Genomic DNA, 6,806 nt, shown 5'->3' on the forward strand with positions numbered 1-6,806 from the left:
CTTCGTCACCTCATGCCCAGAAGAGGTTGCTATGGATCTATTGTAATGAGGAATCACCTGAGCCTTACTACAAGTGTACAAATCTTTGCATAATAGTTCAATACTCCAACTTTAACATCCAAAAAGTTGTATTATTGTGTTTATTGTTTAACTCTACACTGAGTATTATTGCAACTGAAAATGCCCTGCAAATAACAGTCAGTGCTTGACAGTGATATTTGTGATTGACAATGAGCAACGATTTAAGCCCTCAGTGTTCTATTTCCCACAGGGGGCACGGGTGGCCCAGTCGTCTAAGGCGCCGCGATTCGCTGTGCAGAGTTGCGTCCCTTGGGCACGCCAGAAACCTATGATTGTGGGTTCGAATCCCGGTTCGCCCCGATTATGTTTCTAGGTTTGTCAGCACCATACCCGTGCTCGTGGGTTTCACCGGAGTGGTAAACGTCTGAGACCTGCATCACTTCGGGCTTTCCTCCCACATTAAGCTGACACGCTGTGATATAACTGGAATACTGTTAAAAGCGGCGTTAAACCAAACTCACTCACTCACTCACTCTATTTCCCACATGTCAAACGTATAAAGCCCACTGTGGTGATATTGTTGTGATATTGTTGGTATATTGCAAAAATCATACTCACTTGAAAGTGAACACATTTTTTTAATTATGATGTGTACAAAAAAATAACTCGACTGTAAATTCTGAAATTCAAAGACACAAACAATGACTGCCTGAAGCATATTAGATTGTAGGATATATAATTCCAAAGTACACCCATGGATTGGCCTAAATATGATAATTGACCATGTGTGGTGGAGTAGTCTACTGGTTGAAGTGTTGGCTGAACATGGGTTCGATCCTTCACATGGGTAAAATGTGTGATGGTGTACCCCACCCCTGATATTGCCAGAATACACCTAAAAACGGTGTAAAACCCTACTCACTCACAAGTTCACACATTTGTTTAATTCTGTTTTTGTGTATTTTAAAGTGTGCATTGAGTTTTAACTGTAGCCGTTGTTTCAGAAATTTGAAAGACACAAGCAATGTCTTTCTGAATCTAAATGTCAATGTCTTTCTGAATCTAAATGTAAGATATACATGGACTAATAATTCCAATATATCACCAGGGATCATTCTTCATATTAATTTTTTATTAAATGTTGGGATATCTGATACATTGATATTGAACTCCTTGATTTAATTATGCCATTATGAATCTTAAACTGTGCATTGAATTCAACTGTTGCTGTCAATTGTGATTTTCAAACATTCTTTTTCTGCAGGAGAATTAACAAGGTCTACAGCAGTGTTTTAGATTACAGGGACACAATGACAGATATTTCTAATGTGTTTTTGTCTCACATATTAATTTCAAACACCTGTCACATATTGAGATTAAACCTGTTAATTATTTTGAGTGATTTGAATTCTACTGTAGCCATCAATTCAGATTTATTTTCATATGCGAGAATAGAGTAAAATTGCAACATAGATGTTAATTGTTTTAAGAGTGTATAAGAAACCAATATGTCCAGCTAATATTAATGAAGAAAATACATTCATTTCATTTCCATTTACGTTATGCTCAAGCATCCTGAATGATACATCCTGATTGATACATTTTGAACATACAACCACTTCAAAATCTACAAATTGATAGTTTAAAGATTACAAATGTTACAGAATAGGTCAGTTCTTCAACTTATTGTAATGTGTTTGGTCATGAAAATACAAAAAATGACCCAAACCATTATTGATTGGTACTTTTGAAGACATGGTGAATGTTTTTAGAGCTGGATTGCAATTGAGAAAATATTACTTGACCTTACAACACAGTAATTTCATTTCATTCATCTCAAAGCAAAATATTTCCCAAAATGGCCAAAATGATAATGACAAGTACTGTTTAACTACAGTTGAAGCTGGTGGCTGGTGAACCAGCCCAAATTAATCTTTGTTGTTACCATGTGACAATTGATGATAATATGATTGTCACTATTTGTTCAATCTTGAAGTATTCTAAGCCAGTAAAATGTCTAAAGACTACTTATTTATTAGTAACAAGACTTTGAAGCCACAGTTGCATCAAGTAATTAATATCAACTACTGACAGAAAAATGTACCCTTACATGATAATGAGATCTAGCAAAGAACTATATATCAACTGCTGCTAAGCCAGGGAGTTAACTCTTACTCTATATGTTATACTGTAGTAAGTAAATAACATTAAATATGAAATATGTCATTTCTGCTTTAACATATTCACAATTCGTATTTGTATATCATAGCCTTTGGAAAATAAGGGACATTTCAATGTTAATGAAAAGTATTATTTTTCTTTTCAAGATGTTGCCAACTGTCACTTAAATATAGTCTGTCAATCATAACCACCATGCACTCACCCTCATATTACACGAAGTAATGTCATCTACTCCTAACCCATGGTGTAAACTACTGCGACAAAGCAACATGATAATGGAATCTCACGAAGAGATCATAAATAAAATCATTAAATAAACCCTTGTTTCTTGACAACTTGAATTTAAATATTGTAAATTCAAACAATTTCTATGCTTGTAACATGTCTATTTATGAATGATAAGGCTTTTAAGCCACAATTGCATCAACACAGTGAAACAGACTTATTGTCATAATTTGAACAAATTATCAGCTGCAAAAATTCTCTGCAATGTACATTCCGAACTATCTCTTACTGGAGAAATCCATACCATACATCATGAAATATATCATTTTCCTCACACCATATTTATTAGTAGTATTTGTCTCATGCAGTGGGAAATATACGCCTTTTCAGTAATGTACTGAAGACTTTTACAGTAGTTGAAGTTTTAATAACTGCCCCCTCCTTTGAACCCAATTCGTCTTATTCCTGCCATCATCCTAAACCATCCAACTTCGTAAGGCCTAAATAGAAAACATTAATCACAGTAACGCTACCAACACAGGCATAAATTCAGGTCAAAACAAAGGCTCTTGAACTTAGCAAACACTTCAACTATGCTGTAGTCGATACAGACACATGTTGGCACTGACAAATACTAACATACAACCAATAATACTAATGACTAGTAATGTTTAAATAAGCAGCAACGCAGTTTACGGGGTCTAGATTCGCCCGCTACAAACAGCTCAATTACCGCACTACAGCACTACCGCTGTCTCGCAATACTGTTCTGAATGCACTACTTAACTGACACGCCTTGGCGATCCAACACCCCTTTTCGAAAACACCCTCGAATTAAAAGCACGATAGAAATGATGAGGCGATTATTGCAAATCCCAGCCACGTGATGTGTAGCAACAGATGCACTTACTTTTCAAAAGGTAAAATATATCCCACAACTCATCAATATGAACATCAAATCCATTGAATATATAACCCACAATATTAGTTTGTAAACACACATTCACAGATTAAGTGAAAGCCTAAGATATATCATATTATGTCCATTTCTTTCTCACAGCAAAATACCGTTTCCTCACCTGTAGAATATGGCAATCCAAGGGGCGGGAAATGCGCGCGCCACCAAGGAAGTGACATCGGTCAAATAAAGTTACCTCCCCTGGCAATGACCAGTTAAACTGGATGTGTGTGGCTTGAACGCACAGCTCTCAATGCGCATTCGGATGCCTATTAAAGAGGACCAGTACCAAAACGAATTTGTTTATTACTCTTTGAAAAGACGACTGTACGCCCAAACGAACCCGTGAAATATCACATTGTTATTAAATACCATAATTTAATCATTCACAAAGTATTTTTCAAATGGATACAAATTAGAACTACATCATTACATTTATATTTTCACTTGGCATTTCCTAAACATACATTAACTTCCTGACAGCTAACTTGATAGAGATCTTGAACAGAGGGCATAATTTCCTTGGAACGGATTTTCGTACTAACAAATTACCTTTTTATAAAGCAAGCTTTTTTTTAATACCAATTCCAATGGTTTTTTTTTTAAATTCCCTATTTGTAATGCCAAGTGTTGACAGTAACGTTCACCAATATGTATCATTTCGTTCTCCTATTAGAAACCAGCCCTTCTCTTGGGTTCATCGATCTCAGTTGTCTTTACAGTTAACCATATTTTCATCGTTGCTAACAACATATAGCTGAAATGACCGGAGCATTCTTTGCTAATTGCTCCAATTGCCTTGACAAGAAGTGACCGACGTGTTTTTATTGTTACACAATGCCCCAAGCCACATTATCCCCGAGGACGTGCAATATGTCACTTACATTTTCTCACACCTACAACAACAAATCACCTGCACCCCCTGCATGCTGGTATCATTCAGGCTGATCCTCACTTTGCCACCAGGCTGGTGGGGATTAACAGTGGTGTTGTTTTCACTAGGAAAGGCACCATGTGCAAAGGTGGCAGGTGAAGTGATCTCACTTGGACAATCAACAGCTATAGTTCCTTATCAGTGAACACGGTTAACATCATGAGCCACCAGGTTAATGGTGGATAAGTAGTTTTCATTATATGAAAGTATTCAATCATTTAGAAAACATTTTTAATTTGGAGTGAATAACAATTAGTGAGCGAAACAATTTAATGACACTGCAAACTTTGTTCAGTAAAGACACTAACAGAAGCGGTTGTAAAATGTACAAACAAGCCCCTTTCACTGCATTTCAATCGTCTCAACATTGATGGCTGTTGTTCCAAAATACCTTCTGCAATAGGTGTAGGCCTTCTGCAATAGGCATATCTGTTTCATAATTTAACACCGGACAAAGGTGACGTCTGCGATGAGATTCTGTGTCCTGTTCCCTGGTGAACGTCAATTGTTTTATCGCTATGGTTTAGCGATTTTAGCAGGAACGAAGAGACTATATGAAGCTCTATAGAAATCACGCGCGCGTAACATGAGCATGTGTAAGTTTGTGCATATTGGAGCATGATCCACGGTTACGATATAGCAAGACAGGCTAGCAGTATAGCGCCTTTATTTAGCTGTTAGCTGTTGAAACGTAACGCATGTTTAATTAATCATCAGTTTTACTAAAAATATATATATGTGTGTGTTTGCGCGCGCGCATAATCTTCACATAAATAAACTACAAACTCACTTTTCTACAGTATATAGTCCTGTTCATTTTCTGTATATATGTTGTACATATATCTTCTAACGAACTACGATTATAATTGATTAAAATTAGTGGTCCCTTAGAGTATGTTATAACCATACTTTTCTGTATCACTCCCATTCTCAAACTTAGGCAACATTGGTGTCAAGCACAACTCCAGTTTTTGGATGCTGTTGGCAAACTTCTGAAGATGGATTACGATTGTGTCAGTGTGACAACCTCGATATGAACTGTAATGTCAACTGTGATATTAACTTCAAGTGGCGAATATTTTTATACAATGGATTTAAGGGATGGGTGAATTAAAATGTTGAATGAAATAAAGTAAAAGAGGGTTATCAAACATCTTGAGTCATTTCTTTTGTCTATAACAGGACAAGTCCATTTTCATGATAGAGGTTAATTACCTGATTAACAAATGCAACCAGGTATGACATTGTTGTTTTTAGGTGTCTCACAACTCGGCTGTCTTACTAATTGGAGAACACCGTGAACATATCCTTCCTGATACCGGAAGTGACTTATAAGACAACAGGGAATGCCTTATAACCCTAACAATTAAGAACTTGGTTTCATTGTTTTAGTTCTTTGTGAAACCCAAGTGAGATATTGTGAATGGACTTCCACGAATGTAAACCAATATCCGCCACTATATTTCAGCAACGCACGAAGCCCGACATCGCTGCTTGCAGCTATATTTTATCATAAAGTGCTGAATCTGAAATGAAATTGTCTTGAAGTCGTAAAGACATCTCAAGCAATCAGTGCATCGCAGCAGTAATCACATTTCATGGAGACGTTTTATGTCTGCTTTGATGATTACAGAATATTATTACTTAAAAAAATAGCATTACACGTATTAAAGGTCTGATAATGATTTGAATATGTAAAAATCCTTATCGTATTAGATGTGGAAAATTGCAGCAAAGTTAGATTTAGTTATATTCATATATTATCATATATGCGATACATACAGAGCGATATTTAATCTTCAACATGTTAAAATAATCATAAAAGGTCTTTCTCTTTTTACAAAATTCACCCTTTTCTTAAAATTTAATATCTTAAACCAACCTCCTCAAAATGCTCCAACCAACCGTAACAAATTTAATTTCATCAAACCAAAACATTTCCTTTAAGGTTTCGCGTCAAAAAAGTGTTTTCCTTTCTTCTTGCGCTTAATACGATCAACAGAGAGAGCGATTTGCCTGTTCCTTGCTGCACGCCGGTGTTAATTTCATAGCGTGATTGACACCTGAAAGACGTGCCCAGCTCACAGCAAGTGTGATGTAATCCATAACACGGGTATTAACAGATTACCAACTGCTAATTCCCTTCATGAAAATGAGTTTTTTAGGCTCACTCTTGTGACTCATTGCCCGTGCTTCAAACAACGAATTGACTTCCGAATCCGTTTTTTCAGCCTGACACTTTTAAATGTTTTAAAGGAAGACCTCATTTTTTTAGGTTCTTTAAAGATTTTTAATCTCACTTCTCGCGTTGCGTGTTCAAATTTGAAATTCAGTAAGAGATTGTTCAAAATTGAAATTGGAGTTTTGAAAGTTTGCCAGGTAGTGCTGTTCATGCAAATGTTTACTGGGTTTTGCATTTTCCCACTGTTCACCGTGGTCTATTGACATTGAGCTGTATTTCGAATAAAATTTGGAAAAACAAAAAAT

This window comes from Haliotis cracherodii, unplaced genomic scaffold, assembly GCF_022045235.1.
Source record: "Haliotis cracherodii isolate W230 unplaced genomic scaffold, xgHalCrac1.p SCAF_10, whole genome shotgun sequence".
In the NCBI taxonomy this organism is placed as follows: Eukaryota; Metazoa; Mollusca; class Gastropoda; order Lepetellida; family Haliotidae; genus Haliotis; species Haliotis cracherodii.